This window comes from Syngnathoides biaculeatus, chromosome 14, assembly GCF_019802595.1.
Source record: "Syngnathoides biaculeatus isolate LvHL_M chromosome 14, ASM1980259v1, whole genome shotgun sequence".
Taxonomy (NCBI): Eukaryota; Metazoa; Chordata; class Actinopteri; order Syngnathiformes; family Syngnathidae; genus Syngnathoides; species Syngnathoides biaculeatus.
Window position 1 is genome coordinate 22,781,408 of NC_084653.1, and position 27,971 is coordinate 22,809,378.

Consider the following 27,971-nt stretch of genomic DNA (forward strand, 5'->3'; position numbering starts at 1 on the left):
CCAAAATACGCTGTGAAGCACTATCGTCATAACATAGAAAAAAACTAAGCATTTTTTTGTGATAAAAACATTAAATTTTAAGTCAATCAGTTAGTTATATTTTTGGAAATAAGGACTGGCAATGGGAAAATACATGCTAAACGCATTGTTCATTTGTTGCCTCTGTGACGTCCAATTTCAGATTTCAACTTGTTTCCTCGCATTTGAAAATCAAATTCAATTTGCAGAGTTCTGTATTATGAAATTCATAAAAAAAAGCTCACAGGAAATGTATTTTCTTGCTTACCCACGGATGAAGTTTGGGAAAATATTGACAACGCTTTTTCGGGAAAAACCGTCGGCCTATAAAGGTGAAGCAGAGAGTGAACGGTGAACAACAACAACAACTGTAAACACAACTTTGCTCAAGTGAATTAAGCTCATCAGAAAATAATAATAATAAAAAGAAAAACTTTTACAAACAAACTTTAACTGTGTCAAAGTAAATCTTTCTAACTTACCCGTGGAATGTTTTCTCACACCCACGAAACTGGCGATTAACGCACAGGTCGGCACGGTTGTTTTGGGAGTATCAAGATGGCGGAGGGCGACTTCAGTTTTGGTGGCCAATGAGCCATCCAGTCTTATTTTTTTTTATTATTATTATGTTTTTAGATCAGTGAGTGCACTTCACACGAATATATAAGAGCAGCGCCGGAGACGGTTTGGACGTGAGCGCCGGCATCCCGTCGATGCGGGTTTATTCACAATTAATTGTCACCAACGCGGTGTCATATTGCACGCACGCAGTCACTTGAAATGGAGTCGTTTGCTTTGCGTGCAGCAATGAGGCTCGGACGCCGAATTTAAACGGCACCGATGGTTCTAACAACACTTGGCAGTTTCCTTAATGCGAGTGAATATAAAAAAAAAAAGAATTTCAGTCTGCTTCATTCGTGGCGGCTCCACGGAGAGCAGGTCACCGCGGCTGTCTCAATTATGACGTAACGTAACGATGATATATGGATACTTTCTTGCTTGGAGCAAAGCGGAACGAGCTTGCGTCATGCGCGGCATTGTGCTGTGCCCTTTATTGTGGGCGGCCAAAGTCACTCCTGTGGAATAATCGTCTGGACTAATCGACATCTAGATATGGATCTGGATGTTAAAGGAGAAGGTGCTAGCTAAAAGATACATTTGTGAACGGTAATCGAGAGAAATAGGTACAGTACGCCTCGGTTCTCGACCACAATCCGTTCTAGAAAGCATTTCGAGAAGTGATTTGTTTGAAAACCAAATCGATATTTCCCATTAGAATGAATGGAAGAAGAAATAATTGGTTCCAAGCCTAAAAAATTAGGCTTGTATAGTTGAAATACTTCATATAATAAAATAATTTGAGAAATATATTTATTTTTTGCTTAAAATGTATGATTTACTAGTAGATTAGGCCAGGCTGGGAATGCATAGCCGTATCTGTGGCGATTCGGCCCCCAGCCTTGTAAACTTTTTTTTTTTTTTTTTTTTTAATCAACAAAAGTGCAGAATAACTTTAAACAAGCAATAACGAGGGGGGAAAAAAGCAACTTGTTTTTATTTTTACAAAAAGTAACACCCAAAAACGGGTCAGCTGGTAAAGCGCTGGCCTCACAGTTCTGAGGTCCCAGGTTCAATCCCGTACCCGCTTGTGTAGAGTTTGCATATTCTCCCAGTGCCTGCATGGCTTTCCACCGGGCACTCCGGTTTCCTCCCACACTCCAAAAAGATGCAACATTAATTGGACACTCTAAAATTGCCCCTAGGTGTGATTGTGAGTGCGACTGTTTGTTTCTATGTGCCCTCCGATTGGCTGGAAACCAGTTCAGGGTGTACCCCGCCTCCTGCTCGTTGACAGCTGGGCTCGGCTCCAGCGCTCCCTGCGACCCACGTGAGGATAAGCGGCGAAGAAAATGGATGGATGGTAACACCCAACAACAATCTTTGAAACAAAACAAAAATGCAGAAATGCTAATGGAACAGAGCATTGTTAAAGTTCACAAGAAAAAAAGCAATGCAAAACTGACTGCTCAAAAATGTAGTGGATAAACTGCGCTATGCACAAATATTTGGTGCAAAAAAACATTTAAGTTAAAAAGTGTTTAATAGTTCATTTATTTAAAACTGTAATATGTGTTATCAACAGGATTAATAAAATGTTATGCCATCGTTGAGCATTTATTTGAGTTGAGGGATTCTGTTCTGGCAATTGCAGGGACTTGTGGTCTGTTCCGAGATTATATTACCGCAACATTAGGACATGCACAATGATTATTATTAATGATTGCTGCACGGACATTTTTTTTTAATACAAGTACAACACTAACAAAATATAAATTCAGATTATTCCTAATTTTCTGGGCATATGGGTGGTGCGCATTGTACATTGGTAGAAGGGTTCTCCTGATTTTTTTTTTTTTTTTTAGGTTAACTTTGGGGGTGCGCATTATACATCAGAACGCATTATACTCGAGAAATTACGGTATTTCTTGCAAACTGTTATCCCTCTCTCAGTTCAACAAATAGTTCCACGGAACGCTTTTAATTGCGCTTGTTGCTGCAGGCCGCCGTGGTGCTACAGTGAAGCCGGAAACGTCTAAATTTCTAGACGGTGTACTTTCCGCTTCAGACACCATTAAAAAGTGAAAATAGAATCTTTAAAAATCTGAATGGAACATATGCAATGGATTCTCCCTCGGCCCGTGCACATAACTGCACACAGTCAACGGTTTACTGGTCAGACTACGTTAGAAAAAGTCATTTGAATCAAAAAAAAAGTTCAGACTTTTCTACAGTGTTGCACGCAACGTTTAGTAGGAGTTAAGGAGCGTGCGCAATCACCGCAGTGCTCAAACGCGCACGCTCGCTATCACCTGACCGGAGGCAATCTCCCTTCCAAGGCAGAGCAAACGTCCTAAATGAAACAGCAAGTCATTATTTAGTGCTGTGTGGCTCAGCAGCTTTGCAAAGCTTCGTACACAGACTGCCAAATGAGAGGGGAAACAGGTATCCGGCTGGCGCTCCGCCGCAGCGTTGCCCGGCAACCGCCACACAGATACTAGTGGTCAAGAGACACTTGTGTGGCATAACCTCTCTTAACAGCGCACGATGACATTTGCGCAACTCCGTTTTTTTTTGTTGTTGTTTTTTTTTGTTTTTTTATAACAAATTTGTCAAGTGGTGACTTATGTCACGCTGGCTTTAGATTCTGCTCGGGTTGCGTACTTTATTTTCACGGACAAAAATGCGAGTGAGCGCAAGTTCCAGTGACAGAGCAAATATTTGCCTTTCCTAAATATCACACTTGAAAACAATTTTTATTCAACAATCTTCTTCTCAAACACATATTTTTTTTTTTTTTTACAGCTCTCTATTTTATATCTCAGTGATAGCTATCTTATGAGCTGACTGTCAAATGAAACGACCAAATTGAATTCATATTCAACACATCAATGATTCTGTATGTTTTAAAATCTCCATGTCTTATATAGAGAAAATTATTTGAAAATAAAACATTACATTGGCACAGAAATACTGGACTGATACTACTTGAGGATCAACTAGTTACCTAACGATTCACCAAGCTTTCTGGCTAGTTAGCACACCACACAACAGCCAAGTGGAATTCATATTCAATTCACAATCATTGTTTTTTTTCTTAATAATCTATAATAATGCATTGTCACATATACGTTTATCGAGATATATTTAGCTAGCTATCAAGCCATTTAGTTTTATGGCTAGTTAGCATATTTCCAAAACATTTATTTATTCAACTTCCATGTTTTTGAGGACTATCTGCTAACTAGCACACCACACAACAGCCGAGTGGAATTCATATTCAAGTCACTATCATTGTTTGTTATAATTAATATATAATAATGCATTGTCACATATACATTTATAGAGATATATCAAGCTAGCTATCAATCATTTAGGTTGATAGCATATTTCCCGAAAATGTATTTATTCAACTTCCATGTTTTTGACGAGTATATGCTAACTAGCACAGCACACAACAGTCAAGCGGAATTCATATTCAAGTCACCATCATTGTTTTAATTAATATATAATAATGCATTGTCACATACATGTTTATGGAGATATATCAAGCTAGCTATCAAGCTATTTAGGTTGAGAGCTACGTGTATGGAGATATATTAAGCTAGCTATCAACCCATTTAGGTTGATGGCTAATTAGCATATTTCCAAAACATTTATTGATTCGACTTCCATGTTTTTGATAGGACTATATGCTAATTAGCACACCACACAACAGTGAAGTGGAATTCATATTGAAATCACTATCATTGTTTGTTTTAATTAATATGTAATAATAGATTGTCACATATACGTTTATGGAGACATATCAAGCTAGCTATCGAGCTTTTTAGGTTGATGACTAGTTAGCATATTTCCAAAACATTTATTCATACAACTTCCATGTTTTTGATAGAGAACTATATTAATATATGACTATTATTCCATTGAAGTATATGAAGATTCGTCCGTTTATTTATATATTGATCCATCTAGTGTGCTAGCTAGTTTACTGACATTTCCAACCCTGATAGATTAATTTATTTAACTCAATTTATTCAAGTTGTTTTTTTTCCCAATCATTCTTTAAAAACACGTGAAAGATTTGTTTGACATGCACTAAGGTAGAGTGCCTGTAGCGTTTTAATGGTTTCTAATTTATGGATTGTATCATACACAGTATTCTTCCTTTATAAAATTAATCATGCACGCTTAAAAATGAGATCAATATCAATGAATAAAAACGTATTTGGTAGTTTGCAATGGCGTAGAACTGCACCGCAACTGAGAGCGGTTTCTAATATAATGTTCCTTTTTATATGGATTCATAATTATGTACACACTTCGGTGTAAGGACAGTATTCATAATGCATATTGAAAGTGTGTTTGCTGTGTTTTTGCTGTCAAACAATGACCAAGGACATACAAAAAAAACACCAAGCAGAAAGAATAAAAACATTTGACTGCACTTATACAACTCAAGCATGCGGGCATCAGTCAATGCTATTTTTAAATAATTGCCAGGCGCATTAGTGGATTTTTATAAATGACTCAAACTGGGCCACAGGAGTGAAAATGTCAGCATTCATTAATTATGAATTCTCCAGGTGATTTAAAAGGGACAGTGCACCCCCCCCCAAAATAAATAATTAAAATACAAATTGCGCTAATATGCCCTTTGAAAAATCAATCTTCATTCATGAACTGTTTAGACTTGGACAGAGCATATAAAGGCTCGAGTGTACTGCAGAATTGAACAAAACACAGACTCCTTCTCAGGTGAGAAAGCTTCGGCTCTCTCGCCGCTAGGGGGCGCCGTTATGCTGTGAGCCCACTCCAGCCACGCACACGCCAGCACAAAGAAAGCACCTCAAGTCAATGCAATTTGAAGAATGTGATCAAAGAAACTAAATCGCAATTTATAGGGCATTTCATTAAAGTTCATTAGAAGAGGGACGTTTCTCCCTCTCTCCCGCAGATAAAAGTTATTTCATGAGTTCTTGCTATTACGCAGGGTCACTTTTTTTTTTTTTATTATTTTAATGGAGTTCTGTTAAACATCCCTGCGCTGCTACGTGCTCGCTATTTCAAACGGAGCTCCACATTGTGCTGCAAGTTCTCCACACGAGCTACCTCATCACACGCGCTAAAAGCGGCTGAATGCTGGAAAGTGGGTTTTGATTGCGGTTGGGTTTTTTTTTGCAGCCCTTGCATGTCTCGCGGCTGCCGGTCCAAGCCATTTTCCAAAGTGCTCGTTCTCGTCAGGGTTGAGGGTGAGCTGCAGCCTATCCCAGTTGACTTCGGGAGAGAAGCGGGTGGACCCTGGTTTTGGTTGCCTGACTGATAGTAGTCGGGTACCGGTAGAACACGCCCTTACAGCAGGGGCGTCAGACTCATTTTTGTCACGGGCCACGTTGTACTTGCGGTTTCCCCTCAAAGGGCCGTTACGGCTGTGAAACGATAAAAATCCTTAACCGCCTCATCATATTTACACGTGAAATTTATGAACTACTTTCCCACTCAGAAATCAAGGGTAATGGGGTTTTCCAACTATTGTTGTTTGGTAACACAAAAAAAATGTTTGTCATATCTCAACGTTATCATTTATGATAGGACAATTTGAAATTTTGGTACAGGTTTCAACAAAAAAAAAAATCATGGAAGTTGATACACAGATTTGCCTCTGCGGGCCACATAAAATTATCCGGCGGGCCAGATCTGGCCCCCGGGCCTTGAGTTTGACACCTGTGCCCTACAGTTTACAGATGGGAAAAGATGTGACTGCCACAAACACTAATCGTAACCCATCCAGAACCACCTTATAACCAGTCCTAGCCCTAAACATAAGCATAGTAAACTTCCATCCATCCATTTTCTTTGCCGCTTATCCTCACAAGGTTCGCGGGGAGTGCTGGAGCCTATCCCAGCTGGTCGCCAGCCAATCGCAGGGCACATAGAAACAAACAACCAGTCGCACTCATAATCGCAACAACGCTTTACCAGCTGCTCCACCGTGCCACCCCGTAGTAAACTTGATTTGTAATTTGTACAAATGTGCTAAAACATTTAAAAACGGAATTTCAATATATCTCCGTCGCCTCCCCTTCCCATGTTGCAGGGGCCAATCATGTCGCAGCGGGGGCGTGTCTTGTGCGATTCCTAATAACAGCTACAGGCAAAGCAAATGAATTAAAAGCTATTTCCATTTTTGTGATATTTTATTCGGAGGAGTGCTGAGAGATTTCTTTCTTTGTTTTGGGAAATACAGCCGAGTGTTAGCTAAAATGTTTGCAGGAAATGTAGCACACACCAACTGGGTTTATGACCGAGAGTGCGACGACACTACTGCAAACGTCGGGCCGGGGATATTTGGCCTTTGAGCCAAATTTCGGGATGAATTAAAAACGCACTGTAAATCTTTCCGGGTCAGGGCGAGATGGCTCACGCGGTCGAGCGGTTGTGGCTACAAACTTGTCGAACTGTGTCGAGCAAGACTGCGAACACCTCCTGCTGCTCCTGTTGCATCATCATCAGTCGCTGAATGAGGAGGAAAGGTTAAAGCACTTTAGTAGAAAAGCACAACACAAGTGGAAGCCCATTTACAAGGTGAACTTCATTTGACCTTCACGAAACCTTTGAATTCGCTTCACGAACAAGGAGCCGAACGGAAAAATTTGCAACCGTTGAGCAGTCAGTAAATGTACATTTTTAGCGGTAAATGTACCTCACAAAAGTTGTACGACCCAAACTCTACATATGTTCGTGGTATCGGGCATTACGCTGGGGCGCTGGGTGTGCTTTGGCACATACAGTGAAGAAAATAAGTATTTGAACACCCTGCTATATTGCAAGTTCACTTAGAAATCATGGAGGGGTCTGAAATTTCCATCATAGGTGCATGTCCACTGTGAGAGAGAGAATCTAAAATCAAAATTCCAGAAATCACAATGTATGATTCTTTAACGATTTATTTGTGTGATACAGCTGCAAATAAGTATTTGAACACCTGAGAAAAACAATGTTAATATTTGGTCCAGTAGCCTTTGTTTGCAATTACGGAGGTCAAATATTTCCTGTAGTTCTTCACCAGGATTGCACACACTGCAGGAGGGATGTTGGCCCACTCCTCCACACAGATCTTCGCTAGATCAGATAGGTTTTTGGGCTGTCGCTGAGAAACACGGGGTTTCAGCTCCCTCCAAAGATTTTCTATTGGGTTTAGGTCTGGAGACTGACTAGGCCACGCCAGAACCTTGATATGCTTCTTACGGAGCCACTCCCTGGTTTTCCTGGCTGTGTGCTTCGGGTCATTGTCATGTTGAAAGACCCAGCCACGACCAATCTTCAGGGAAAGAGGTTGTTCCCCAAAATCTCACAATACATGGCTGCGGTCATCTTCTCAATAATACAGTGCAGTCGTCCTGTCCCATGTGCATAAAAACACCCCCAAAGCCTGATGCTACCACCCCCATGTTTCACAGTAGGGATGGTGTTCTTGAGATGGAACTCATCATTCGTCTTCCTCTAAACACGGTTCGAGGAATTATGACCACAAAACTTTCTCCCATGACTCCTCTGTATCATCCAAATGGTCATTGGCAAACTTAAGACGGGCCTTGACGTGCCATGCATGATTTCAAATCATGACGTCTTTGAGGGACAGAATTCTAACTGATAGACAGGTGTTCAAATACTTGTTTGCAGCTTGATCACACAAATAAATGATTAAAAAAATCATACATTGTGATTTCTGGATTTTTCTTTTTAGATTCTCTCTGTCACAGTGGACATCCACCTCCGATGAGAATTTCAGACCCTTCCATGATTTCTAAGTGGGAGTACTTGCAATATAGCAGGGTGTTCAAATACTTATTTTATTCACTGTACAGTAATGATCAATACACAGATTTTTTTTTTTCGGGGGGAGTTTAGATCCATTTTGTTTTGGAAATGTAACCCCAGAGAAATGCTTGGATGGCACTGTGTTACTTTTCATGTTATCAATTTTTTTTTTTTTTTTTGTCACTGTGCTATATCGCGCACATAACTAATATTTTGACATCAGACACACGTTTACGCTATCGTGCATCACGCGGTCAATTTCCATCCAAGAGGGATTCTCGACTGTGGGGTGCAACCCTTGATGGTGTCGGTAATGTTCATGCATCGCTCAGTCCATCGTCATTCCATATCGTGTAGGGCTCTGTGCATGTGCGTTTGCGGGGGCTCGTAAATGTAACTCACAAAAATAATGTTTGGACGACAGACGACATCCGCGGCACACCTCCATTTGTTGTCCGCCATTTGACGTGTCGTTTGGATGACAGATTTTTCCTTTTGGAGTGACAACAACTTGACAAATTACACAGACTTCTGCAGCTGATGTTTTTTTTTTTTTTAGGGTTGGGGGGATGAAAGATTACCGCAGCCCTCAATTGCTCGGCACGACCGACGGGGACTTTTAATGAACGCAAGTGGAGAAGAGCGAGGAAGTCAACCTAACTAAAACTTGTCGAGAAAGCGACTTTATTTGTCACGCATTTAATATCGAGCCACGTTTCTTTGCGTTTCAAGCTATTGCCGAGGATCGGTGATCTGTGGCGGCATCACACCCCCGGGGGCCAAATTCAGAACCAAATGGAACTGTCATTGAACAACAAAGAGGTAAATTGAACCAAGGACCGACTGCCAAGTCTCGACTACTTTTTAAATATATTTTCTTATACCCGGCGGCGGGAGGCGCACTCGATACCTGGTCCCTCAGCGGGGATTTACCCAACTTAATCCACCTCTAAATACCACCGCTGTCATCTTGCGGTGATAGAAACCATCGATACCGTACAAAATGCAATACAACAGCACGCATCCTCATCGTCTAGCGACAGTTTACCAAATGATGACAAAACAATTACAAATACAGTGATGATAATAAAACACATAAGAGACACCAGCGATGCTGATGATTAAGGTCGCGTTAGATGTGTTTTGCTTATCAAACTTGGCTTGGCCAATCAGAGAACAGAAAAAAGGTGCCAAGTCCAGTCACAAAAACAGCTTGGTTGGTGCATGGAAATCATCCATCCATTTTCTTCGCCTCTTATCCTCACAAGGGTCGCAGAGAGTGCTGGAGCCTATCCCAGCGCTCAATGGGCAGGAGGTGGGGTACACCCTGAACTGGTTGCCAGCCAATCGCAGGGCACAAGGAGACAAACAGCCACACTCACAATCAGACATAGGGGCAATTTATCCATCCCTCCATACATTTTCTTTGCCGCTTATCCTCACGAGAGTCGTGGGGAGCGGTGGAGTCTATCACGCCTGTCAACGGGCAGGAGGCGGGTTACACCCTGAACTGGTTGCCAGCCAATCGGAGGGCACATGGAGACAAACAGCTGCCCTCACAATCACACCTAGGGGCAATTTATCCATCCCTCCATCCATTTTCTTTCTTTCTCAAACTTGGCTTGGTCAATCAGAGAAGAGAAAAAGCTGCCAAGTCCAGTCACAAAAACAGCTTGGTTGGTGGATGGAAATCATCCATCCATCCATCCATCCATCCATCCATCCATCCATCCATCCATCCATCCATCCATCCATTTTTTTTGTCGCTTAACCTCACGAGGGTCGCTGGGATTTCTGGAGCCTATCCCAGCATTCAACGGGCAGGCGGCGGGGTACACCCTGAACGGGTCACAAGCCAATCGCAGGGCACATCGAGACAAACAGCCGCACTCACAATCACACCTAGGGGCAATTTCGAGTGTCCAATTAATGTTGCATGTTTTTGGAGTGTGCCCGGAGAAAACCCATGCAGGCACGGGGAGAACATGCAAACTCCACACAGGCGGGTCGGGGATCGAACGCTTTCCAGCTGAACCACCATGTCGCCCTAATGAATATATTTGTCTTTTTTTTTTTTTAATTCCAGTACATTTTGATCGAGAGAACTAATCTGAGCGTCTGTATTCGATTTCAAACTAGCATTTGCAGCTTTTGTGCAAAACGAAGGCTACCGCTAATATTACATATATATGTAAGAAGAATATACATATATATATATATACATATAAAATGAGCCCCAGCGAGACACGCAACCTTTGTAACACGATGAGTAGCCGCTTCAAGTGTTGAACAGCTGACACTCAAGCTAGCGCTCGGTATCCACGCCGGTTTTGCCCCGAGGTGATAGCGAAAGGCTTGAAGTGCTCGGGAGATAAGCAAAAAGTCTTTGTTGCACAATTTGCCAACAACCATGCTCTTCTCCACGTCACTCAGCGTTATCACCGTGCCAGGAATTATGGCACCGAGAAAGGTTCTTTCTCGCTCGGAGTGCAGAAATAGAAAAGTCAGATTAAACGCCTTATTTCTTTTAAAACACTTTCCTCCCCTCCCTCCGCGCGATTAATTAATCGACATTAACGTACGACAATTAGCCTCGCGCGCCTTTGCATTCCTTCCTTATCGCCAACATGCTAACCCACGCTCACGGCCGAGGCAAATTAATATTCTCCCTCCCTATTTTTTCCCGTCGCTGTTGCAATTAATCATATTCACGAGGCGTGAGACGCGGGCGCCGCCTAATTCACATTCCTATTGAGCTTATTTACAATGGCGGCTGGCAAAAAAAAAAAAAAAATAATAATAATAAACAATAATAAAGCAGGACAATTCAGGATGATCTGTTATTACGACATCAACAACAAACACAACACCGGGTGTGTTTGCATGGTTGAGCGGGCGTGGCATTTTGGAGCGTTACAACGGTGGCGACGAGGGAGACATGAAATAATAATAATAATAAAACGGTTAGGATGCGGCGCGGTGGGTCAGCTGGTAAAGCGTTGGCCTCACAGTTCTGAGGACCTGGGTCCGATCCCAGTCCTGCCTGTGTGGAGTTTGCATGTTCTCCCCGTGCCTACGTGGGTTTTCTCTGGGTGGGCACTCCGGTTTCCTCCCACATCCCAAAAACATGCAACATTAATTGGACACTCTAAATTGCCCCTAGGTGTAATTGTGAGTGCGGCTGTTTGTCTTGATGTGACCTGCGATTGGCCGGCAATCAGTTCAAGGAGTACCCCGCCTCCTGCCCGTTGACAGCTGGGATAGGCTCCAAGCACTCCCCGCGACCCTCATGAGGATAAGCGGCAAAGAAAATGGATGGATGGATGGATGGATGGATGGATGATTTCCATGCACCAACCAAGCAGTTTTGTGATTGGACCTGGCAGCTTTTTCTGTTCTCTCATTGGCCAAGCCATGTTTGAGAACGAAAGAAAATGGATGGAGGAATGGATAAATTGCCCCTAGGTGTGATTCTGAGTGGGGCTGTTTGTCCCCATGAGCCCTACGATTGGCTGGCAGCCAGTTCAGGGTGTAACCCGCCTCCTGCTCATTGACAGCTGGGATAGGCTCCAGCACTCCCCGCGACCCTCGTGAAGATAAGCGGCAAAGAAAATGTATGGAGGGATGGATAAATTGCCCCTATGTCTGATTGTGAGTGTGGCTGTTTGTCTCCTTGTGCCCTGCGATTGGCTAGCAACCAGTTCAGGGTGTACCCCACCTCCTGCCCATTGAGCGCTGGGATAGGCTCCAGCACTCTCTGCGACCCTTGTGAGGATAAGAGGCGAAGAAAATGGATGGATGGACCCGAGCCAGTCTCCTGTTTTAGGACCCCCTTGTTATATGTGGCCCACGTGAAGTCACGGATGCATCACTGATGAATTTAGTTCATCAGGGCGCACGGCACCATTTGACCCCTACCTCGTCAGTGACTTCACACGGGAGCGTTTGGCTCCTGATGATGATCAATCGGCGTCGGGGGAGGGGTTGAGCGGTGCTGTGTGGCGGTGGCGGTGGTGGTGGGGGTTGGGGAGGGGGCGTCGTCTACGGGTCTCCTTGGCGGGGGCGCCTGCCAAATGAAGCCGCGTCCTTATCCTATATATGGAAAGAGCAAATTAGAGCGGGAGGACGGGACGGCGAGGCCAGCGAGAAGGCGAGCGGCGGGATAATAAGTTGCATCAATCAGTCTAAATGGCTTGCTTATGTAATTAGCGAACAATGTTTTGTTTCTCCAGTTCCCCAAAGTTATTAGTGGATCACAGTTAACCTTGAAGTAATTGGAGAGGCCCCGCGCCGACGCGGGCCCGTGCCGATCCGTTCGCCGATGACACTCCATTCCTCTTCTGTGGGTGGCTTCCCTCCTCTTTGGTGTCGCCGCAGTATTTAGGAATTAGTTCGCGTCACTTTCCTGTACGGCCCGAAGCTAATTGCTGCTGAGATATGTGGGTTAGTCGCGTCCCACTAGGTGGCATCCCGTCTTCCTCCCTCCCTTCCCTCCCTTCCCGCCCGCCGTTGACGTGACTGAGGGTTGTCAAAGTTAATAACACGCCGTTGCTGCGGCAACGGGGGCGGGGGGAGATCGCGCAAATTACGCCCCGGGTGGAAACGGCGCCCGCGACGACGGCGGCTGGCTGTTTCGGAGTCCGTGAATCATCTGCAATTACACGCGCTGCGCATTTGCATCCGCTTGGTTTTATTTAGTCCAGCTATCACTCTGACTCACTCCTGTTCAGAGAAGAGCTCGGCAGTCTTGGACCTTGTGTCTCGCAAGACAAAAAAAAAAATGATGACTAACCCAGATTTTGCGGGCTACTTAGCATGAAAGGCAAAAGTATTCTTCTCCCGATCTTTCTCGCGGTGAGTCAGTCCATCTGTCTTTTGCACCGCGCACTGAGACCACAAACAATGAATCGCAAAGCAGCTCGGATTTTTTTTCCCCTTTCTGACAGTTGCTAAGCAGGATTCATGGGGGGTCAACCACTACTGCCTTTGAGGTCACTCTCATGAGTATGGGATGCAATTTAATCACACATCTGTACAATGAAGCCAGTGAAGAAGTACACGCTGCCAGAAATGCAGATGAAGATTTGGTTCTCGTCACATGATGCGTGGCAGAATTCGTGGGGCAGCCCCACAACCGCCCCACAGGCCAGCAAAATAGTTCGTGTTTGAAAATTCTGACATTTATTTCCATTCCTAATTGAAGTTAAAAAAAAAAAACACAAGATAATTGAAATTTAAATTTAATCAAAGAACATAACTTCTGAAAGTCTGTGAGCTTAAAGCTAACATTCAATGCAAAGCGCCATATATGGGCTAATGAAACTAGCATTGATGTTGCTGTAGCTACAACCTACAGATACTTGAACACAAATGGTGCAGCAACACGTCAACAGACAGTATATTACACAAAAACCGGATCGTATCACTGCAGCTTACTGAGTCATGTAATTGTCTCCATTATACTGCCCCCTGGTGACCAAGGTGCTTACTTCCAAAGGAGGTGCACGATGGTCCTTTCCGACCAATCAGCCGCATTATCTTAACCCCTGGCTTGAAACGCCCCTCTCGCCGTATTGTCGCACAAGCAATGCTGGTTGTCGGTAGCGTGGGCTTGGAAAAGTTAATGTTACGAAGAAAATGGTCCTCAGATGCGCTTGTGGAACGTTTAATTCTGGTACGTAAATGCCCGATGTCATGCAAGAGAAATTTGTATCCTATTTGTATCACATCGGACTTTGAAGACAGAGCACTGGGTTCGATTCCGAGCCAAGCCAAATGAATACACCCACTTACTTATAAAGACTGCTATGATATTACTCGTGATCTTTCCAAGTAAAAAGTACTCACCCTGCTTTAAACGCGCAGTACGGTTCCACTATTTTATCCTGTCGGATTTCAATATGAAGTGAAAGTATGAAGTCAAACTTTTTTGCATCGATCGCCAACATTTCGCTGTCACTCAGACATTGCGTCCTGCTCCTTGTAAAATCTTAATACCGTGTACATATCCTTGCGTGAAATATTTGAGACCTCTCTGTAGAACTCTCTTGGACATGTCTGACGCATTTGGCAAAAAACATACCCCAATATTATCTGGAATACACGATAGAGAATCGACATGAAACCTGTTCTGTTCAGTCGCCATTTTGAAAGCTTGTGGGACGTGGCTAAGGGGGGCGGAGCTTAAGGTCCCCATCGGAAAGGTCCTGGAATCAACTTGCCTTGTAGGCATGTCAGCAAAGTTACACCAAATTCCATCTCTGGCACGTCACATCACCACGATTGATATGTGGAATCGTCACGCAAGTAAACGTAAGATCCCTTGGAATCAAATAACTGGAAACCAGTTCCCAAAAAGAACCAGTTTTTTGATTCCCATAACCTATATACCAGTGTGCTATCATTATCTTTCACTGTATTTCAATATTTGTAAAGTGATGGTTGGCACGTTTGCCTAACATTTCTGTCATTCAGGATTTCAGGATCTGTTGGATTTCAATATGAAGTTTGTGAGCCGTCAAACTTTTTTGCATCGATGGCCAACGTTTCACATATCCTTGGGTGACGTAGTTGAGACCTCTCTGAGTCTGATGCATTTGACAAAAAAAAAAAAAAAATACCCCAATATTATGTGGAATATGCGATAGAGAATCAACTTGAAACATGTTCTGGAAGCTTGTGGGACATGGCAACTGTAGCTAAGGGGGGCGGAGCCATCGGAAAGCTCCATTGAATTCATTCTGCAATCTGATTTACATACCACGAAACCTCTCGGGGCGACCTTTGATTTGTTTGAATTACAAAAAAAAATCGTGAATAATGACGGAAATAGAACGAATCCAATCAAGCAAAGTGAGACCACGCACGACGACGGTCCAAACGCCGACGTGCGGTTCTGCACGAATGACTGACGGTTTCGAGGTCGCGTCCACCACGGCGCACGAAAAAGAGTTTCGGTTGACGGAGCTCGCCGCCCTCGCCATTGAATTAACGAGGAGCGTTGAAGCATCCAATAAGACCCCAAATAATGAAATTAATAAAACACAGTCAATAAAAATATAAGCCCAATCTGTTGGGGAACATCTCGGGAGTGTTTCATTTTGTCCCATTTCAATTTGACGCGCCTCCCTCAAAACGGTTCATTTTCTGATAGTCTGTCGCGTGTTTGCCACTTTGCTGGATACATATCTCCCAAGAAAGTTCATTGCAATACATTTTCCGACGGCTGATTGGGCCGTCGCCCACTAAAGCAACGTTTTTGGGCGCAGATAAGAAAGAATCGGGAAAAGGATTGACGAACGTTCGGCGCTTTACTGTCGCTATCGCACCTTCGAGTAATTAAACACACATGAGAATAAAACAGTTTGCAAATATGAAAGTGAATCAGAGCACGCTGAAAAGAAAATGTATTATCGCATTATTGAGGAATTTTTTAAAAGATATAAGACATTGTTATAAAACATTATAAAATGCCATTTCGAGACATGTCTAAAAAGAACAATTCTTCTAATATCACACCTTTAATTTCTAATAACTTTTTAAAGATGCGCTTTCTTGTTGTAATATTTTTTGCATTCATTTATGGTATTTTCCTAAATAGAATTGTTTTAATTATCCTCCTTTTTTTTCCACAAAAAGCATAACTTTGGGCTTGTAATAATCAGATATTAATAAATTGTATTTTATTGCATTGGTAATATTTTGACTCTTTTTAGATTTTCTTGCAACATTATGACTATCATTCAAATGTTATGAACATTTTTGCAAAAAACTTTTTTTGTGTAATAATAAAACCATTCTAGACTTGGATAACTTTTTTTTTTCTTGGCAAATTTGAACTTTAATCCACCCAAAAACGTTTTATTTTTTTGCAATATTTCATCTTTTTTTAATGAAAAAAAATCTTGTAACATTCTAACGTTAATATATTGTATCATTGGAACATTAATATAAATTCCCTGATTCCGAGTGTAACATTACAACTTTTTTCTTTTTCTTAATCTATTTTATTGGTAATATTTTGACTCCTATTCGAATGTCATGATTGCTTTTGCAAAACAAACTTTTGTTGCATAATAATAAAACCACGTGAAATTTGGGTAACTTCCTTTTCAGGTATGATTTTTGGATCTTTTTTTTCTTGGCAAATTTTGACTTTAATCCACCCCAGAATTTTTTTTTTTGCAAAATTTCATCTTTTTGTTAATGAAACATCCCGACATTAATATATTGTACAATTGGAACTTTAACAAAATATCCATGGTTGTTAGTGTAACGGTACAACTTTTTCCTTAGAATTTATTTTATTGGTGGCAGGCCACATAGAGACAAACAGTCGCACTCACAATCACACCTATGGGCAATTTAGAGTGTCCAGTTCATGTTGCATGTTTTAGGATGCGGGAGGAAACCGGAGCGCCCAGAGAAAACCCCACGCAGGCACGGGGAGAACATGCAAACTCCACACAGGCGGGGCCGGGATTGAACCCGGGTCCTCAGAACTGTGAGGCCAACGCTTTTCCACCGCACCGCCCATCTTTATATATTGTTGTTGTTGTTTGTTTATTTTTTTCTGAAGGATTAGAGGCTTGATTCTCATAACATTCTGAATTGATTCCACACCTTTATTCTCAAAGTGCTCCGATTTTATCCTCATTATTGTGCCATTTGCTATTTCACCATTTTCCTGCTCTTTTTGGATGGAAGTCTCTCAGATCACAAATAAAGTCCAAACCAGCATTTTAAAATGCTTATTAAAGAAAGCAAAAAAAGAAAAAAAAAAAAATCACACTACATTAGAAAATTCTCCATGCACACGGCTGAACAAAACTGTCACGCAAAGAATGAATTGTGAAATTCTGACCTCGTCTTAATCCACTCCCAAATGCACTTAATGTGAAACGCGGGGCCCGTTTAATTGAACATAATCGGATCTACTCGCGGGATATGTGACGGTAACCTGGGTCGGTGAGCTCCTTTCTTATGCTTCGTGTTATTCCCCCCAAAAGTGCTCTGTTTGTTGTTTTCTTGATGGGGGGGTCAGAGGCCGCGCAGGCTTTGTTTACCCGCAGACGACCACAGTCTGGGGTCACGCTACACACGTGGACTCCTTCTGTCAGAGGATGAAGTTGTAAATTTGAGCTCGCAGGAAATGAAAGGTGTGGCGGCACGCTGAGAGCAGACGGCGCCGTGATGTCACCTTGAGTGAGCGCTCCTCGCGTCTAGACTGGCAGCTGATATCGCAGGATAAACTCCATTTTGACCTTGCGTCACAATAAAAACACGGCGGGGGAACAGCTTGAAGAAAACAGAGGGGGAGGAAAAAAAAAATCTAAAAAGCATTTCAAATATTATTGCTCCAGTCAGCTGATAACACCTCACCGATAACTGCGGCTGCACTTCATTGCGCCGGGGGGATAATGGATGGCCCCGTCGCCGTTTGAGCGCTGTTATTTAAAAAAACAAATAACAAACAAAAAAAAAAAAAATCGGCCTTAAACGCGTCGTTATTTAGATTCAGAAAGTAACATGCGCAAATATGATTGATTCCCAGTTGTTTTGGTGGCCGGCGCAGGAGCATCAGACAACGTGACCTCCATTATTTCCACCTTTGAAATTGCATTCACTTTGCTCTACCCTGCCTGCATTCATTTCTCCCGGGAGGAGATTTTATTTATTTTATTTTTAGTTTTTGCCCCTCAATCACCCCCCCCCCCACCACCACCACCACCCTTCGCATCTCGTCTCCCAACCTCCTCCTTCAGTTTTGTGGCTCTCTTCAACTCCGTGTGGGACAAAAGAAGCACCCACCCAAGACAGAAAGTGGAACACATGATATATTTATCTTAATAATATATGGGTCTATGGAGGCGCAAATCAAGTTGCCTCCACAATAAACAGTTTATATATGTTCATGTAAAAAAAACTTTCAACATATATATATATACATATGTATGTAAAATTTTACGCTGAACTTATGAACTTGTGTATTTGGTTGACACAATTTCTATTCAACAACTATGTTTATTATTGCTGTTTTTTCTAATATTTGTGTTATTTACGGTACCAAGAGAGGAAACATTATTGACAACCAGGAAAGATGTTTGACGCATCTCTTGTTTTGGAATTAATTATTATGCAATTATCCAATTAACTAATGTTGTGGGCGGGGAAAACGTCTGCCAAAAAGTTAAAGCAAATTATGATGTTAAATGCTGTAAATGTCTGAAATGATATCAGACAGTTCAAACCACACAGCAGCGTACTCTACTTCAAATTTCATATTTTTTGCCACAAAATTCAGAGTTCACGTGTTCCATCCATCCATTTCCTGAGCCGCTGATCCTCACGAGGGTCGCAGGGAGTGCTGGAGCCTATCCCAGGTGTGAACGGGCAGGAGGCAGGGTACACCCTGAACTGGTGGCCAGCCAATCGCAGGGCACATTCAAACCAACCATTCGCACTCACAATCACACCTATGGGCAATTTAGAGTATCCAATCCATGTTGCATGTTTTTGGCATGTGGGAGGAAACTGGAGTGCCCAGAGGAAACCCACACAGGTGGGGCCGGGATTGAACCCGGGACCTCAAAAGTGTGAGGCCAACGCTCTCCAGCTGATCCACCGTGCCGCCGAGTTCAGTGCCCCCCCCCACCCCCCAAAAAATAATGGAGCTACTAAATGAAACCGCAATTGGAACATGCCGTCGTCTTCCACTAACCTACGCTAATGGAATGGAGAAGTCATAGTAAATATCCATCCATCCATTTTCCGATCCCATCTTTATAAAAAAAAAAAATGAAGGCCATAATCGTGGGGGGGGGGGGAGAAAAAGCAAAAATAAAAATAAAAATCCTTACCTTGACTCCTTGTGGTTGTCTTGTACACCGGATGGGAAGTTTCTCAAGACAGTCGTAAACTGTGGACACGATGCACGAGAAAAAAAAGAAATCAATAAAACATGAAACAATTTGAATATAAAAGTTAATAAAACTATCAACTTGACTATGATGAGCAACGTTTTAAGGTTCCTTTGTGCAAGCTGTAAAAACCACAAGTGGCTACCTTGATAAGGTGGCAAATTTGGAGTTTTACAGCTTGAAATTGAATTCACCTTTGTTGGATACATTTTCCTACTCAATTCTCACAATATTTTCTCTTATTGCTCTTCGCCGGGCTCCTCCTCCTTCACTGCCACTAAAAAAGTCAAAGAAAAAGCCAAACCTAAACAGCGTTAATCCTTTGACACAGAGGTCTCGTGCAATATGTTGACATCCTACGTGACGTAATCCACGACGGCGGTCCTGAGAGCTTTTGTGGCACATTTCTTTTCTGAGAAATCTTGGCAGATTTCAGGCTTGCATGTCAATTTTTTTTTTTTTAGATTTTGAAAGTCCATCCATCCATTTTTGTACTGTGTAGCGCTCGTCCTCATTAGGGCTTGTGGGTGAGCCGGAGCTTATCTCGGCTCTCTTTGGGGGAAAAAGGTCGTCAGCCAGTATGCAGCGCATGTATTAAAAACACCGCACGCTCACGTTCACACCTACGGACAATTTAATCCCTGCACGACCTCTCGACTGCGAGGCCGACATGCTAACTGCTAGTTCCCTTTGCTGTCCCCTTGTTAAAAATCCCTATAAATACCGTCTTGGAACAATTTTAGATTTTTAACTAATTACGCTGCTCCTTTTTGTGTCAAAAGCTACTAAATCCTCACGAGAGCAGACATAAGGCTGTCAAAATGTATTAAACGCCCACGCAGGCACTAAACCGTGGCATGAGCCTTTTTTCTCCTATAACAGAGAATTTGTGGGTCTGAAACAATCTGAGTCTCGCCGTTGAAAAATAAGCTCGCGGAGAGGAGAGAGCCGTCCTGAGGAGATGGACGTTTCTCGATCGTCGTATTGAGGCAGAAGAATGCAAGTTTGCGCGGAGCTCGACTTTGTCCAAGGGAGCTGCTCACTAAATTGCATCCTTCATTTTTTTTCCTCCCCGTTTCTCCTCCAGCCGTCCACTGACTCCGGGTCAATGACTTTGACAACTTCCAAGTCGATGCCGTGATTGCTTTTGTCTCCTGTTTTGTGTCCCTGCCATCTCATCAATGCACCAGTCTCCCCCCCACCCACACAGCCGATGTGCATGCCCCTCCTCCGAAACGTGAAAATCCTCAGTGGGAAGCACCAACGAAAAGCTCATCTGGACGAACATGTAACGTGTTTATTTATGAACGTGCGTTGTAAAAAGTGGGTGTGAAATGTGTCGGAGGCCGGGTGACAGGCTGATGGGCACCGGAGTCTAACAGGCCGAGACATGAGGTCATTACCGAGATGAATAATCAATGAAACTCTCGGAGGGTGAGTCTTCCTTACGGCTGCACAAACGCCGGTTTTCCAGCTCAGGCCATTTACAATTATATGACTAATTTGCAAAGCAGGCGCCAACTTCTTTAATAAAACTCACTCTGTTGGTAAATAGTATGGATTTGTAGCTACGCTGGCTCGGTTCCTCCTCCAACAGCTCTCACTTGGAACTTATCTGACGGAAAACACTGATGGCCCGCTTGATAGTAATCTAGCGTTGTGTCAATCTGTTTGGTTTCAGTTAACAACCAAAGTGCAGCGACGTGTCGTGTTCAATGTAAAGATAGCTTCTTTCATATCGGGCCCAAAGAGAAATGTTTTGTTTATGAGACGAGGCTACCGTGTTGGAGAGTCTGGCTCTTTGGTGTTGTGCTCAACGGTGTCAGAAGAGGGACGGCGGGGGAGGTGGCGGGACGGAACACGTCGTCACCCCGGCTGTGTGAGCAATCTGGCTACGTTGCTGAATGGCCCGGTTCTTTGATGTCATGGTCAGTGTACACGATTTTCAAGCCAACAGACTTTGGCTCCAATGCCGGTCCGGGGTTGTCATTGTCAAGAGTTCTGTGACGAACTGGCATCACAGGTGGGATGGTTAGATGTCACGCCATGGGCGGTTTGGTAGGACCCTTGGGACGGGTGACCCCATTTGTCGTACAAAAAAGCAGAGATGGGTGATGCACTGTGATATTCCAAATATGGCACCCACACGGAACGTGGGCCCGACTCCAGAATTGTGTGAGGGGCGCTATGCCAAAGACTCCAGTCCTTCTGTGTCGTGTTCGGTGTCCAGACTTTTCAAAACCAATAGACCCCTGCTGAAATTGAAGTTGAGGGTACTCCTCTTCCTGATGAATTTGGCAAATAGGCATCAGAAGTAGGGGTGGATATCTGTGATGCCATCTGTGGTGTGGAAGGATCCTCTGGGATGGGGACTCCTGTTTGATACGACCCAGAGATGGATGACGCGCTACAATCAGGGGAACGGGTTATCTATGTGGGCGACATTAGGGTTGTGTGGCTCTACTGGTACTACCAATCTTCCAACCCAAAAGTTGTGGGTTCAAACCTCTGCCCCTTGTAACCTTGCTGAAGTATCAGGGAGCAAGATACTGAACCCCCCACTTGCCCCTGACTCTGCATCCTCTGTAGCCAAATGATGAGTCACTTCCTTGTAGGTCGAAATGAGCCATGAAGAAGTTTACAAGCTTGTTACTATGTTAAAGAGCTTGTGGCCAGTGGAAAATGTGTTTTGGACCCAACGGGCCCCAGATCAAATTGTAATTCAGGGTACATGTGCTTGGAGTTCCGTGACAAATTGTCGTGAAAAGAGGGATGCTATCTGTTGATGCTATCTGTGGTGCGGACGAACCCTTGGTACTCACTCCCGTTTGATAGAAACCAGAGATGGATGATTCGCTACGACAATCGGGAACGGGGTAATATTCACTACATGTAGTCACTGCAGTTTTGTACGCAATCTGGTTTCCATGGTAATGACCCAAACGCAATAGTATTGTAGTCAGAGGAAAGTGTTTTTTTTTTTTTTTTTTAAAACCAATAGACCCCTGCTGAAATTGAAACTGAAGAGAACCTTCCTTATAGACAGAAATGGAATTAATATCCGTGATACCATCTGTGATATGGAAGAACACTGACGACCGGTGACCCCTGTGTGCAATAGATCCAGGACTTGGGATTTCCTACAGAAGGTGACAAATGAGTTGCTACAGTTGAGTAAGCACCACGGCTACCATGCTAAAGACCTCAGCTCCTCGGCGGCGCGGTCAGTGGAGTGTTTGGGGTTTTCAAGCCGACAGAAATCTGGATTTAGGATTGTTGGGGACAAAAGAGACCTGGGGTGTTATCATCACTGGGATGAGTGAATCCTCAAGCCTGGTGACCTTTGTTGGATAGAACCCAGAGATGGAGGATGCATTATTCAAGAATGGGGTGCCCACGAGGGACAGGCTTTCCTCCGGAAGGGAAGTGGACTCACTAAATGCTCTAATCAGGGGCACCCTGGGAAGGAGTCTGGCTCTTTGGTGGTTAAGGAAAGGTAAGATTAGGTAAGGTAAGGTAAGGTAAGGTAAGGTAAGGTACGTGCCTTCCCCCACGACAATGTATGGATAATTCAACCCGGCAGCTCACATTCGGGTTGTGGACTTCGACCTCGCCGACAGTCCTGCGTGATTTTACGGTTGTCCACTCCAAGATCCCTGTTCCTGTTTCAGTACTTAGCCCCAGTTTAGTACTGACCTTCTACAGACCTTCAAACCGGAGTTGTTTGTGTTAATTGTGCTGTGTTTGAAGCGGCATCTGTTGTTTTCCAATTTTGAATGACCCTCAAGACCTTTAAGCAGAGCAGAGGGACCTCGGGAAGTTGAGAGCATTCGGAAGCGACAGAATTAGAAACATTTTTGCTCCACGGGTAAATTTATCGCCTCTTTTCGATATTAAATTGATTTTTTGTGACTTAGAATCACAACTGTGGACTTGCACAATGTTTGAAAACCACGCTTGTGCATGTTAGTGCCGTCCGTGGGTTCGGTCAGAAATTCAGGGTTGGGGGATTTATGAACTGAGACTACATTCAAAAGCTGTTCGTAGTTTTTTAATAATGCTCACTCCCTTTGATGTTGAATGATAAGAAACTTAGTTTGGTACTGAATGTGTTCATTTCTGAGACATAACAACTCACAGCTCTGCTCCACATGAATTGTTGTCCTGTATCCCAAAGAACAAACCTTTGTATTTCAATGTCTGAGGTAAACAGTGCTGGGATTATTTTCTTTCCTTAGAAACTCACTCCCGAGTGCACCATGTGAGCCCAAAAAGGTTCTAAATGTCACCGGACCACCCGCGTTCTCTTGAGCGCTCGCCCACCCGCCACAATTTTTTTTTTTTTTGACCAGTCTTTCCAAAACATTGTGCTGTTACCATCTGACGGCATGCCAAAAATCACATTGCTTTCTTTCACGCTATACGACCACTGCAATTATTTGCATATTTTTCCTCAGCGCTGGTGATTCCGTTGACTTTGATGACACACAATGCGCCACAATACTTTCTTCCCCCCCTCTCCTTTCTTCACCCTCCGTAGCAAATTTAGAAATGTCTTTTGCTAACCTTGAGCTTCAGATCGTGTGCGTCGCCCCTCGCAACATTCCCCGAGATCGTCTGTTGCCACCGGTGTCTGATGTGAATAGCATGTGAACTGTTGAGATGATGCAAGCGGACTGTTGAGCATGTACCTTGGTGCAAATTTGCATAACTCATTTATAAGGTGCGTCCTTAACGGCGAGTGACACTAGTTATGTGCTCAAAAATGCAAATTAGGCTGCACATGGTTGAGTTTAACCAACCAAACGAAAAAAAAAAAAAAAACATCTTAAAACAATCACACACAGAAACATCAAATCTCTTCCGCATATACTGGCAAGTGCGAATTTTTGACTCCGAATTGAAACGTTGGAGAAATGGCGTTTCGACCCTTGAGGATTGGAATTTGCATGCAAATCCACAGCTGGTCGCTAACAAAAATAATTTATTCTACACGTCTCCTGATAACAAGGCTTATGAGATGCATGAGGCCTCTTTTGTTAGATGCACCGTCGGGCCTGCAGCTCTGCCTGTGGATGTGCTCGAGCGACATGACAAGTGTTCACCTCTGAGAATGCACTGAGCAACTGCCGCTGGTGGAAAGCCAAGGTCTGGTCCTGCGGTGCCACCAGGAATGTCACGAGAAAGTACATCTTGGTCCGATATGCAATATCCTTCCTCGAACAGGCAGCTAAATTTGACGCTGAAATAGACAAGACGAATAAGATACACGGTCAATGAGACGAGTCCAGAAATAAAAAGTCTGCAAATACAATCCTCATCAAAGCCGACTGCAGGTGCGCAAATGATTTCAAGGTTGTTCAAGGTGGCGGGATTTTAATTTGCTCAACCGAACAAACCCCTAAAAAAAACGTCTACTTCTGCAATCCCAAACACAAAGCGAAACGCTATTTATTTCCATTGCATCGGGAGCACAGATAACCTGACACACCAGATGGTTTGTTTCGCAAAAGACTTTCGCAAATCCATCTGGGGAGGTGCTGATAGAAACTGTTGGGAAAAGGGGTTAGTCCTTTGGAAGAAAACAAAAAAATAAAACAAATACGAGGAAGGCGATGGGATGAAAATTCTGCCTGTCACATCCATTACGGGCCAATCGGATCAACGAGCGGAGAAGCAGTTGGGAGCCATCGACGTTTTCGGCGAAAAAAAACAAGAGGGAGTTTGTTTTCCTCAAAGGGAAAATCAAACTTTTGAAAATGTGCCTCAAAGTTAATGTTTTGAAAACACCTTAGCGCTGTAAAATGCTCAGCACAAGGTTTTTGTGATCAAAGAAAATATTTTCAAAACTATTTACACCGTTAATTGGAACATAGTTTTCAGATGGGAAATAAATATAAACTGAAATAATGTGGTTGTGCTATTGTACACTTGTCCAACTAGAATGTGACGTTTCAGAACTAACCAAAAACATTAAAACCCATTAAATGGGAGTAATGATACACCGGCTACCATTTCAAGTGCCTCTGACACCCCCCCCCCAATAAGGTTCGAATGTTCTAGTTGGCTTTCTACCTGATGCCTTACACTTTTGAGTTAAGACTGGCTCTTATTCCAAAATGTTTGTAATGCCTTCCACCTTGACTGAGGCCAGAAGGAAAAACAACATTCACACTCACATCTTTACAGTTTCTTCTTCTTCTTTTCCTTTCGGCTTGTCCCGATTAAGGGTTGCCACAGCGTGTCATTTTTTTCCATCCAAGCCCATCTCGTGCATCTTCCTCACTAACGCCCACATTCTTCATGTCCTCCCTTGCAACATCCATCAACCTTTTCTTTGGTCTTCCTGTCGTTCTTTTGCCTGGCTGCTCCATCCTCAGCACCCTTCTACCAATATACTCACTCACTCGCGTCTGGACATGTCCAAACCATCGAAGTCTGCTCTCTCGAACCTTGTCTCCAAAACGCCCAACTTTGGCTATCGCTCTATTGACCTCATTTCTAATCGTATCCAACCTGCTAACTCCGAGGGAGAACCTCAACATCTTCATTTCTGCCACCTCCAGTTCTGCTTACTGTTGTTTCTTCAGTGCCACCGTCTCTAATCCGTACATCATGGCCGGCCTCACCACTGTTTTATAAACTTTGCCCTTAATCCTAGCAGAGACTCTTCTGTCACATAGAACACCGGACACCTTCCCCCAACTCTTCGACCCCGCTTGGACCCGTTTCTTCACTTCCTTGCCACCCTTTCCATTGCTCTGGATTGTTGACCCCAAGTATTTGAAGTCTTCCACCCTCGCTATCTGTTCTCCCTGGAGCTTCACTCTTCCTCCTCCCCCCATCTCATTCACGCACATAAATTCTGTTTTACTTCAGCTAATATTCATTCCTCTCCTTTCTAGTGTCTACCTCCATCTTTCTAATTGTTCCTCCACCTGTTCCCTGCTTTCACGGCATATCACAATATCATCTGCGAGCATCATGGTCCAGTCCAGTCTAACCTCGTCTGTCAGCCTATTCATTACTACCGCAAACAGGAAGGGGCTCAGCACGGAACACTCATGCAGTCCCACCTCCACCTTAAATTCTTCTGACACACCACTGGCACATCTCACCGCTGTTCTGCTGCCCTCATACATGTCCCGTACTATTCTAACATATTTCTCCGCCACACCAGACTTGGGCATACAGTACCTCTCTTGGTACGCTTTTATTAACGATACATGTATATATTTGAAGTATGTGAACAATCCACAGTACCTGTAGAAAATCCATGTTGAGGACAGAGAGAAAATGCAGAGTTCAGAGACGGAGGCCTGAGTCAAGATAGGAATCCCAAACTTCTTGGCCAGATATGTGATAGACGGTAGATGTGATAACCACTACACAACCGAAATAGCATGTACACCTGGTAAAGTATTCAAAATACAGTACAGTGTGTTTTGAGATGAATCTGGCAACAAGCAGTTAGTGCACATGTACAGTATGCTGCCATATTTGTTATGTAAAATAAAGTTTTTTTTACGTATCTGGGCCAGGGTGTACCCCGCCTCTCGCTCAAAGTCAGCTGTTGCCTGCTCCAGCTCACCTGTGACAAATAATGACGACTTGCGCTATGGAAAACGGTTGAATGGATGGGTGAAATTCTGACAAAAGTGCTGCGGCGGCAATACCACCGCGTCGCTCTCTCCGGGGGACCCTCGTTGTTTACAAGCAATCAAGTTCTCCCTTTTTTGGGCCCATTTAAAGCAAGCTTCCATCACCTTAATCTCTATAAAGAACTGCGACTGGTTGTGTACAGTTTGAAGTTGGCCAAGATGGATTTGCGAGATTACATCGCCTCTTTCTGCTCGACCCATCCGACCTCTCAAGGATAGATAGCTCCAAGTGGCTGGAGAGGGAGAGACGGAGAGGGAGTAAAAATTGTGCACTTTCTCCTTTTGCCAGTCAAATTTGAACACTGGAAGTCCTGCGCAGAATCTCAATGCGTGCAATTCCCTCAGAAAGAGGGACGCTGTCACCCAGCTGAAAAGGAGAAATGATTCGGGGACAATCTCATACATCACACGCCGCGTGTCGTAACTCCTGTTTCCATATAGTACATCGTGGTTCTGGCTCGGTTTCCAGTGCAAGTCATGCAAATAGTTTGACATTAAAGCAGTGCGACGCCGCATAAATTGACAATCAATCACACGGATAAGATAAACTCGACACTCTCGTGTGTGCTGACATTACCCCAAAACAAAAGAAGAACACAAACAGACTCAGATTCTCTTATTTGCTAATCCACGCAGTTGTTGTTTTTTTTTTTTCAAACATGAGTTTTCTCTTTTTAACATTACACAATCAATAAAATAAAGTCCCTGTTCAAAAAGACTGCATTGTCAGTGGCGCCTTGAGAGTTTAATTCATTCCGTGACCTCGCTTGTATCTCAAAACGCTTGCCTCTCCCTCCCCACAGAAATGAATGGAAATGCCACTAATGTGTTCCAGCCCTCCAAATAAACCCCCAGCAAAAATTCATTTTTTGAAATGCACTTTAAAGGCAACTTAATCCACTCAACGGCATTGTGCTCGATGCAAACGCGTTCGCTCTCCGCGTAACCTCCAAAGCACAACTCACTGCTGCACACGTTTCGTCCTTCCTTGTTC

At 43.5% G+C, this 27,971-nt stretch overlaps 1 long non-coding RNA gene across 1 annotated transcript; it reads right to left on the reverse strand.

Moving 5' to 3' along the window:
* Nucleotides 1-286: 286 nt before the first annotated feature.
* On the reverse strand, nt 287-27,971 carry LOC133512234 (uncharacterized). The gene is made up of 5 exons (XR_009798139.1): nt 27,884-27,971; nt 24,422-24,558; nt 19,257-19,315; nt 12,316-12,489; nt 287-342 (listed from the first exon to the last, which is right to left on the reverse strand). It is a non-coding gene; the product is annotated as an uncharacterized LOC133512234 (long non-coding RNA).